The sequence below is a fragment of the Mytilus galloprovincialis genome, chromosome 1 (assembly GCF_965363235.1).
Source record: "Mytilus galloprovincialis chromosome 1, xbMytGall1.hap1.1, whole genome shotgun sequence".
Lineage (NCBI taxonomy): Eukaryota > Metazoa > Mollusca > Bivalvia > Mytilida > Mytilidae > Mytilus > Mytilus galloprovincialis.
Window position 1 is genome coordinate 64,039,938 of NC_134838.1, and position 9,391 is coordinate 64,049,328.

Consider the following 9,391-nt stretch of genomic DNA (forward strand, 5'->3'; position numbering starts at 1 on the left):
TCACTCTAGATCTATTTGTCAAATAACAATTTAGTTCTACGTGAGCACAAGTTCATACAAAAACAAACGAGTTTACCGTAGTCACTCATATCATGCCTGTAAACTGTTCCAACTATTAGAAATATCTTTGAAAGTCTGATTAAATGTTCCACAAAAACTCGATATTTCCTAATTGTTTTATAAATTTCTGCATTAGAAATTAATCAATACTAGTATTTGCATTATTGAAAGTACTTGAAATTAAAGCTCAGGATCACATACTGTATTTTGGTATTTCTGCAGATGCGGATACGTCAACGTATTTGATACGGTTGATACGTCTGTAAATGACCGACCTCTATTATAAGTTGATGACCGAGTGATTTAATGCTAGTGGTTGTGGTGCGTATAGAAAGGTATTTTAGCCGACATGATATTAATTTTCAACTATTGAATAGGTAGTTAATTTGGACATTTTACACAATTATATCCTAGATTTAGGAGTGACTATATTTATGTTCCTCCTTTCTTGACCATTATTAATAATGATATTATTTTTTTCCAGGCCAACTCATTCATTTAAATGATATAAGAAACACAATAGCAGATGACTTTTAAATACTATTTTTAGGAAATTCTTAAATATAGACTAGTAGAGACAGGATAAGTCAATTCAAGTAAGGTCAATAAATTCATGTTATAGTTTTGAGCAAACTGAAAACGTACTGTCAGTTCTATGACAATGTATTGCTGATATTCCTACCTGTATATTAGTTGAATGCTTCTAAGCTTGAAAGCTCGTGAAAAGATTTGTTTCACGTTTTACTAACCAATGATTTAAATACCATTTACAATTGATGCTGACTCATACGTTTTATAGACTGTAAAACAAATGAGATAAGCGTCATTGTACAATGCAGTAATTGATGTCACTCGATGCAAATGATACGGATTGACGCACATGCTGTGTTGAAGCCAAGGTTATGAGAATATATCTGATTAGATTAAATTGTAATTATTACACAATAAAATTTATACTTTAGTTTTGATATCATACAGATGTATGTATAAACACAAACATACACATAGTGATTTTAATTTATTTCACAACTACGTACATGTACTGTTTTATACGCGTCTAGTGGTTTGAAATATGGAAATGAAGAAAATGTTTGTGTTCAGCGGAATATAACAACGACTATACCAGTAGTTGACTGCATTTCAGAAGCTTCGTTAAAAACAACAATTCCGTACATTTAAATGCAGGAAAAATAAGAACCACAGTTTCTATTCAACCAGTGAGGAATCAAATATTTGTTTGCTAATGTGTTACATAAGTTTTACTAATTAAATTTAAAAAGTTCATCTCGTAAAAATGGAAAAATGGAATATTTTTCGTCTAAGAGATAAGTATACAACAAGTGATTTTTGTCGCATTCTATTTAATAAAGATATAAAGTAGTTTTGGTTGTATTTGTGGTGTTTTAATTACAAAATCAATTTGATTCATGTGGTAAACATGATTAAAGAATATAACTATATAAGATGCTTGGTGAGAAGTTTACTTAGATGCAGGTAGAATCATAACGTTTAATGTTTTAACACTGGACACTTTAAATTTGCAAAACACTCATTTGCAAATCCGCCGCCGCCTCAAATAAGAGCTACAGTGTCATGTATATAACCAAAATGTGCGGAATTACATGGGATTCGATAATTTCATTTGTTTTCTACTGTTACTATTATATTTATTTTGCTATTTGATTTATAAAAACATGGGATTTTCAATATCCCATGGGACAGGGCAAAATCCCATGGGATTTACCATTATCCCATGGGATTTTTTTTGGTCCCATGGGATAATTGTAGTCCCATGGGATATTTGTTGTCCCATGAGACAAAAAAAATCCCATGGGATTATTATTATCCCATGGGATTTTTAATATCCCATGGGACAAAATAAAATCCTATGAGATTCAAATTATAAATATATAGATATAAATATACAGTAATGTGTATGTTACAATGTATTCTATTTGGTAGTAAATTGTTATAAGATGAATCTTTTTAATTGAATATCTTTTTTCTTTGGAAATGTTAATTCAACATATTGTTCTATAACTGTTCAAAACTTAACTTTTAAACAACAAAGTAGATAATGTAAGTATCAATATATGTTTATTTTTGAATTATAGAATACTTTGAAACACTATTATTTACCATTTGAAATCAATGAAAAACTCTAATATAAGGCTGAACATACTAGTACTGTAAATTCAGAAATTATTGCGTGCATTTATTATTGGATTTTTGTCATTTAAGACTAAAATGAGATTTTAATTTTTTACGATTATCAGTTTAATTCATATAAAATATTTCTAAATGGAAGTTTAAATTATTGCTTTTACAACTGTGTTGCAATTTTTGCAAATATAAACCCTCACAATAATTCTTGAATTTACAGTAGCTATTTAAGTAAATCTATTTTTTTCACAATATCTCTCCACACAAAACATTAATAGTTTCTTATCATCCAGCATTGTGTGATCTTATAGTCCACTTTTTGGTCATTCAGCACAGAACATTGACATTATTGTGGTTTCAATATCTTTTGGTATTTAAAAGATCTTCAAATCATTGACTGAGTGATGAAAATAATAGCTGATCCAACTTTTGTCTTTGAATTTATTCTGGTCTTGTTTCTATGTTTTCTCCATTTATTCTAGGTGATTAATTTCAATCCTTCTGAAAAAGAACCAATAAAATCTGAAGTATTATATAAAAATTTTTGCATACATGTAGCAATAATATGATTTTTAATAAAAATAGCTATGCGGTATGGATTTTACTGATTGTTAAAGGTTGTCCAGTGTCATCAGTTGCTAACCTCTTACATCCTTTGGTCTCTGATGGAGAGTTGTCAAATTAGCAATATACCACATCTTCCTATTCTAATACTATCGGTATATAACAATCAATTAATTTATTCTTCTTTAAAATATTTGGGTATTTTCCCAAGTTATATATATCATATATATATAAAGATCAATGTTAAAACTTTAGGCAATTATAATAACATATTCCATTATTCACTAGAATTTTCAATATATTATACAAAATGCAGACAACAGAAACAATATATCTTTAAGCTTTTGAAGTTCTGACAGAGTTCAATTTGTGTTTAATTTCAATGTAAAAATACCTTGAAATCTTCGGACATATTGGAAATTATAAAATTGATACAAAATAATATATTGTTTTATACTTATTTTTTGTGTTGTTGGCTTGCTGTCTCATTTTACAGTTATACATACATCAATAATCTTCTTCTTTATTAAAAGTAAATATGGGATATTATTTTTATAATCTGAAAACATTATATTTCTATCGAATAACTCCAACGTGTTTGTCAGATACTAGTTTTAAGACATGTATAAATGTTCCAGACCATATAAGTATTTGGATCGTACATTTACGGTCCGAAACATATAAGTATACTCTTACAGTCCGACCATATGCATACAATCAGACCATTTGAGTATACCCGGTACTTGTACTGTCTAATACCAGAGCTCAACCAAACATGTATTTTTATTTCTACTGCAATTAAACTTTTTGTATCAATCTATTAAAGATTTCAGTTATGTTGATCTGTAATGTATATTTGTTTCTAATAAACTTGACCAACTTCTTAAAATTGGGCAGACTGTACGCGTAGTCTTAATACTCATATGTTCTGGAACATAAACATGATTAACAAGCATTCGACAGGATGTCATGCTAAAATCCCTTAATATTAGTACTAAATTTTGAGTATATATATATGTAAATCCACAGGCTACTTACTGAAATTCATGGCAAACACTCACAAAAAATTAAAGAGGATACAATTTAGAGGAAGGACTGGACAGATGAATGCACAAACACTATTAAGACAGAGCATAAAACTTACCAAAAACAAGATGTTTTACATTTATTCTTCAGAAGCAGGAAAATTGAAAAGTTTTTTTTTCTTTCTCTGCTGTCCATGGTATAAACTTTAAATTCATTCATGCAAAATATGAAAATCTGCAAAAGTAGGACCTTGAACCTCAGCTTATCCACATTTTGACTTTTGAGCTGCATATTTTTTTTTCTTTTCATCTTGCTGACAATCTACATGATCTAAACATAAAAAAATGATAAAAACATAATTCTAGATTAACTTTGTGTTTTTATTTTTGTTGATACAAACAATTTTTCCCAGCTTAAAAGGAAAACATCATCACAAAAAAGGAGGTCATACTAACCTCCGAAATATTTAAACAAACCAAAATTATTACTTGATTAAGATCTTGTCATTAATTAATAGCATTGATACTCTTATTTTTGAAGACCATATATATATATATATGTCTTTTGCATACTTATATTCCTTCGTATGCATATTTAGATTAATTCCGAGGACTTAAATGTTAAATTAGCATGATTAATTTTACAGTTTCTCAGCTCCATGTGTACAATATGAGAGAATCTTGCAATACTGTATATTCTGATATTCAGAACATATTGTGAGGTTTTTATTAATGCAAATGAGAGCTGTATATCATTTTCATTTCTGAGACATATTTATGAGCTGAAGACCAGTGCCAAAATTTCCTCACTGCATTGAAGACCCATAGGTGACCTTCGGCCGTTGTCTGCTCTTTGGTTGTGTTGTTGTCTCTTTGACAAATTCCCAGTTTCTACTTCCCATTTTATAACATGTATGCAGATTTTTCGTAAATTACAATAATCAATCACGCAATTCTGTCCATTATTTATTTGTTATTGAAAATAAGCAAAAATAAATGCACACAAAATTTAACATTGTTAATAAAGGCTTTTTTTTTTAATTCAAAACAGTTGCCTACACCGTTAATTTCCTTGTTTGATTTATTTCATATTTTTAAAGCCTTAATAGCTAGCTAGATGGTATGCCTGGATGGATCCAGCCATTTTATAAAGGGGGTTCCCTGTTCCCAACCCAGGATTTAGGAGGGGTGGTTCCAACTATATGTTCCCATTCAAATGCATTGATTGTCCAAAAAAAAGGGGGGGTTCCAAGTTGAACTTCCAACCCCTAGAATCCTCCCCCTGTGATCCGGAATTTTTTTCACTTATTCACTGGGGATCTCAACCATTTAAAAGTTTTTCAAAAATATGAGGGTGGGGGTGACCCCCCCATGGACTCTCCCTATATTTCATTTGATGTGTTTAATTGTTCAATACAAGAATATATATAGTTTAGGGGTGGGGATCTTGACCGTTTACAAGATAATAGCACATTCTCAAATTGAACGGGATGGGGTGACCCCCAGGGACTTCCTTTTAATTTTAATTGATTTGTTTTATCGTCCCATTCAAGAATATATATGGTTTAGGGGTGGGGATCTGGACCGTTTACAAGATAATAGCACATTCTCAAATTGAACGGGGATGGGCGACCCCAAGGGACTAACCTTTAATTTTAATTGATTTGTTTTATAGTCCCATTCAAGAATATATATGGTTTAGGGGTGGGGATCTAAACCGTTTACAAGATAATAGCACATTCTCAAATTGAACGGGGTGGGGTGACCCCCAGGGACTTCCCTTTAATTTTAATTGATTCGTTTTATTGTCCCATTCAAGAATATATATGGTTTAGGGGTGGGCATCTAAACCGTTTACAAGATAATAGCATATTCTCAAATTGAAGGGGGTGAGGATTACCCCAAAAATACCTGATCACCCCCCCCCCCTTTTTCCTCATTTCAATCACCCTGATATGATCTGATATAAATTTTAATAGTTTTATCACTTACAATAGGAATTGGTTTAAATTCCCCAATTAATTCTAGTCGGTCAAATATATGAATAAATTGATTTAACCTTTATACCATCAATATCAACATATTTCATTTTTCATAAACATGATAAAGAAGGACAAAAGTTTTCTATGGGTAGAAATTGATAGCATTAGTTGCTAATTTGGGAAGCTTTCAAATTCATAGCATGCCGGTGGCTGTGTTCAAAGTGCTGGTTTTTTTTATCACCCTCGTTGTTTGCGGACTAACGATTTAGGCCTGTGAAGGATAATAGTGTGCGTGCATTAATTTTCTATACCTTCTTAATTAATATTTTCATATACTGACGGCAAGTGTTGTAATGTAGAGAAGTCAATCGAACAAATAACATCAAAGGTAAAGAACAACATGCCACATATTATACTAGGAGGTGACTTTAACCTGCCAGATATCAACTGGGACAATACCACAGTGAACACCAACCCACAGTATGGACAGGAGATCAACTCTAAACTTGTTGAGATAGTAACAGAAAATGACTTCATTCAGATGGTAAAAGAACCCACCAGAGGGAAAAACATACTTGACCTGATACTTACCAATAACCCAGGACTGATAGAAAGAACACAAACACAGCCTGGAATGAGCGACCATGAAATCGTGATTACAGATATCAACATCAAAGCAAAAACATACAGAAAAAAAACCAAGAAACGTCTATATTTATAAAAAAGCCGACATGAATAGTCTACAAAATGATATTGACCAAGCCTTTACAGGTCATTTAAAGAACAAAGATAAGCTCACAAACTCAGTCGAAGATAACTGGATCTTTTTCAAAGACACAATTCTCAACAGTGTTAACAAGCATGTCCCACAAAAAACTATCAGTGGGAAACAAGATGTGCCCTGGATGAACCATACCATTAAGCGACTAATTAGAAAACGTCAACGTAGATACAACACAGCTAAAAACTACGATACATCAGAAAACTGGAAAAAATACAGAAAAGCTAGAGACATTGTCAAGCAGACCATGACAAAAGCACACGATAAATACATCAGGGGTATATTGAACGAGGACAGTACTAATGAAGAACAGAAAAAGCCTACCATGGGAAAGAAATTCTGGCAATACATCAAGTCCAGGAAAAAAGACACTGTCAACATATCAACCTTGAAGAACAGCTCAGGAACCGAAGTAATAGACAGTAAGGGAAAAGCTGCTATACTTAATGAACAGTATGATAGTGTATTTACGGACGAAGATATGAATATAATGCCATCTCTTGGGAACAGCAACATCGACGACATAGAAATACTAAGAGTAACAGAAAATGGAGTAACCAAACTTCTCAAAAAGCTGGACACATCAAAAGCCATAGGCCCAGACATGATACCAACTAGAATCTTAAAAGAGGCAGCCGACCAAATATCACCATTTTTAACATACATATTTCACCAGACTTTGACATCTGGGACAGTACCATCAGACTGGAAGCTAGCAAACATCACAGCTAACTACAAGAAAGGTGATCGCACACAAGCAGTCAACTACAGGCCCGTCTCTCTGACCTCTATATGCTGTAAAACAATGGAACATATCATCTACCGCCATGTAATGAACCACTTGGAAAAACAACATATTAGTGGACTACCAACACGGTTTCAGACAACATCGCTCCTGCGAAACTCAACTGGTGAACACCATAGAATCAGTGGCACGATCTCTGGACATGAGAGAACAAATAGATATGCTTGTCTTGGATTTTTCCAAGGCATTTGACACAGTCCCACACCAGCGGCTATTGCAGAAAATGAGCTACTACGGTATCCGTGGAGATGTTCTTGGCTGGATAAGCGCATGGCTTACCAAACGAAATCAACGAGTTTGTGTAGATGGTGAAATGAGTGATATGAAAGCAGTACGTTCCGGTGTACCCCAGGGGACGGTACTTGGACCCTTATGTTTCCTGCTGTACATCAACGACATAGGCGATTCTATATCGCCATGTACCAGTCTACGACTGTTTGCTGACGACTCCCTCTTGTACAGAAGCGTCCACAACTCGGATACATGCCAGCAACTACAACAAGACCTTACGCTACTAGTAGAATGGGCAAGACGCTGGCAGATGACATTCCATCCAGCAAAATGTTTCATCCTTAGGGTAACCAGAAAACGCAACCCTGTTGTTCACAACTACCATATGATGGGACATTACCTGGAAACAGTTCAGCATTACCCATACCTCGGCTTAGAACTATCAGAGGACATGAATTGGGACCACCATATAACAAAAGCAACATCAAAAGCCAACAGAACACTTGGATTCTTAAGAAGGAACTTAAATAAGTGTCCACAAGACATAAAAGAGAGCGCATACAAAACATTAGTCCGACCTCACCTAGAGTATGCATCTGCAGTGTGGGACCCATATAAAAAGTGCCATATTAGCCAAATCGAGATGGTACAACGAAGAGCTGCCCGATTTGTAACATCAACCTATTCTCGGGAACCAGGAACTGTAACCAACATCCTACAGACACTTGGCTGGCCAACACTAGCAACACGCAGACAAGGAGCCAGGCTCATTCTCCTTTATAAGATCCTACATGGAGAAGCATCAGTCATTATTCCAGATTACATTAGGAGACCAACTGTAACAACCCGACAATACAACAGAGACAGGTTTTCCAGAGTCAGCACTTCAACGGATGCCTATAAATACAGTTTCATCCCAAGAACAATTGTTGACTGGAACCAACTACCTGAATGTGCCATTCAAGCTCCCACAACAGTCGCCTTCCGGGTCTGTGTGTGGCAGTTCCTGGCGTAACTATTGATACCTGATTTTAACCCTGTACAGTTGTTGCAAACATCACATAATTTTATCTGTTTTTGTTCCTGTAAATACACAAAATTTGTTATTTTTAACTTGGCGTGTACTGGTTGACACACGCGCACAGTATATTTGCGTTATGGAATTTCCGACTGCAGATTAACCACATAGAAGTAGAAGTAGAAATGTATCAGTGTCTTATTTGAGACCAACGTGCTATTTACATGTGCGATCGAAAATGCAGGGGAAGGAAACTTGTCAATTGTGCTTATTTTTAATCCAAACTAAAATAAGCCGCCGTAAAATTAACCTTGGGGAAATTCCTCAAATTGATGACAGAGGCTTCTTTTTTTTAAGCTATATTTTTAATGACTTACACGTTTTACCATTATTCTTTTTCTTTCACTATTCTTTGTTCCTTTTTTTCTTTGCCCGTTATTCTCTATTCTGTTAATTCACATCCACCATACCCTCTTGTGTGGACTTTCGGTGGTTTATTATTTTTAATTCTGTGATAAGTCAATATTTCATGCAGGTTCATGAAATAATGGTTTTATGCATATCAGCTAAGATTGTCCGTGGAATTTTAATAAACAATTCAACACCACACGTTATGTGAATTTGATTAAAATCGATGAACATGAATTTGACAGCTAGTAGTGACCCTTTTACAGGTAAAATTCAATTAACAAATTCTGACCTACTGGCATTCAACACAAATTACCTACTTGCTGTATATTGATAAATGTGATTGTATGTCAA

General features: G+C 33.8%; 1 long non-coding RNA gene across 2 annotated transcripts; it reads right to left on the reverse strand.

Moving 5' to 3' along the window:
* Positions 1-2,366: 2,366 nt before the first annotated feature.
* LOC143081291 (uncharacterized) lies at positions 2,367-9,117 on the reverse strand. 2 transcript variants are annotated; one of them, XR_012979962.1, is made up of 3 exons: positions 9,007-9,117; positions 3,932-4,143; positions 2,367-2,724 (listed from the first exon to the last, which is right to left on the reverse strand). It is a non-coding gene; the product is annotated as an uncharacterized LOC143081291 (long non-coding RNA). The 2 variants fall into 2 exon arrangements; XR_012979963.1 differs by lacking the exon at positions 9,007-9,117 and adding an exon at positions 6,106-6,152.
* Positions 9,118-9,391: the final 274 nt, after the last annotated feature.